Here is a 2,092-nt window from a genome sequence, read left to right as displayed (position 1 = left end):
GGTTGCCCAGACCACAGGAGGTAAAGTACAATAGGCTGCAGCATCCATCCCTGATTTTGGAAGTTTGAGAAGCCAAGTACCTTAACAGAGCAATAAGTAAAAAAATTATGGAACTGATAAGGACGACAACGCATGTGCCTTTAAGTTAATGTCATGCTTGGGGCAGGTTGCATGAGCCATTGTATAGTTATAGATGTGAACAAAACTAACTCCATCTCTGTGTCCCAGATTTAAATTTTCCTGCTGTGATCTTTGACCAACTTCACTGTCCTTAGCAAGCATAGCAAAGCCTTCTCGTTGATTATCTGTGTTCCTTAAAATGTAGCCTTGAATAGTTGTTAGCAAAAGTGGGAATGGCAGGACAACCGAGATAAATACCACACTGGTGATAGTACTGACTATAAGCAATCGCAATCGGCCATTGCAAGACCACCAGGAGGTATGGCCCTTGGTGCTACTGCATTCTTCGTACTATAGAAAAAGTCCCCTGACCCCCTGACGGGCCTGGTAGAGGAGAATAATCTGTGCAGAGCCGCTGAGTCGTTGTTTTGTTTCTACCTAATCTTTTCATAAGTAAATTACTCTACAGTAAATTCTGTCATATTCTATAGAGTTGCCTGTTTTGTCTTCTGGTTTTAAGAGGCTGCCTCTCTAAGGTGGTCATTATATTTCTGCCCCACCTAGGGGCCCTTGGGAAGGGGCCCAGCAGCCTGGGGCACAGTATGCACTCAATAATTGAGCTTCTGAACGCTCCCTGCAGGGGTGCAGGTGAGGGATCTGACGAGGCTGCTTTGGATCCTGCAGACCAAGAAGGAGGTGAGGCCTTTATTTGCATCCTGCAGGGGGAGCTTAGAGGCAGGTGAGTTTGGAGGGAGCCAGTGTTCAGGCTGGGGCTTGTTGGGTCTGGGGACAAAGGTCCAGTCTGTAGGGAGGAGTGGAGGGAGGAAGGGGTGAAGGCAGGCACCAGGAGAAGATGGCACCACTTGGGTGCAGTGTTGGGTTACTTAACTGTAAAGCCACATTTCTCCTTAAAAGTTTTCTATTGAGTTGAGCATTTCCTGCTGTCCGAGAACCATTTGCTCGGGTAGAGCACAGACTGATTGAACAATGCTTTGTGCCAAGTGTGGGGACAAGGCAGATAGTCCTCCCTGACCTCCAGGGGCTCCCCTAGCAGTTAGAGAGAGACCAGAAAGGAAAAACAAAGTCAGCGCCAAGTAAACTAGCTCACGATGTCCACATCCCAGAGCCTGCATTTTTATATCAGCAGTGGGTGCTGTGTCTGTTGCTTGGTTTTATTTCCTGAGGATAAAATTACAGTACAAAATGTGCTTTTTCATACTCCTTAGTTCTCAAGGGCCCAGACACTGGCCCTCCCAGGGGATGGCCCCCTGCAAGGCTCTGCCCAGACCCAGGCCTTTAAGGGGAGAAGGAGCCCAAGGCCAGGGCAGTAGGACAGCAAGTACCACGGGGCCCCAGGGGGCAAGCCAGGTCAAAAACTGGGGGTGTTTTAATTTTGTACAGCTTTTATAATTTACACAAGACAGGTTCAGTGTAGAAACATTAGAAACACCAGCAGGAAGAGAATGCTGCCCTGTTCTCCCCATCCGAGAATCTGCTGAGTTCAGCGAAGGAGGCTGGGGTGGGGAGCAAGGCTGGAGCTCAGGGTGCCACAGGGCGAGTGGGGCAGGTGGGCCAAGGAGCAGCTAGGTGGACCTGGAGGTGGGCTGTGCAGGGGGCAGTGCCCAGGGGGCGATGGGCTGTGCAGGAGATAGTGCCCAGGGCCTACGGGCCGGCTACGCCAAGGCCAGGTGCTCGCTCTCCGCCTTCAGCTGTCAACACCTTTGCGGGAAACGGAAGATGATAGTTAATTTCTATGATGTCATAAACCAAAGTTACCTCAGTTTTACAAAGGTAATGTAATTAGCTGAGGTCCGAAGGGTTTTTTAAGGGCACCTTTGACTGTCTAGACAGGCAAGGGGAGATCCCAGCCCCAGAAGGTCTCCTATTGGCTGCCGAAGACGCTGCAGTGAACAGGTGACCACATGGGGACAGTCAGTCCCTGTCCTGGTGGCCGCTCAGCCCTAGAGTCGAC

This window comes from Pteropus vampyrus, unplaced genomic scaffold (assembly GCF_000151845.1).
Source record: "Pteropus vampyrus isolate Shadow unplaced genomic scaffold, Pvam_2.0 Scaffold268, whole genome shotgun sequence".
In the NCBI taxonomy this organism is placed as follows: domain Eukaryota; kingdom Metazoa; phylum Chordata; class Mammalia; order Chiroptera; family Pteropodidae; genus Pteropus; species Pteropus vampyrus.
The sequence above is the reverse complement of the archived record's forward strand: the minus strand, read 5'-3'. Positions refer to the sequence as shown.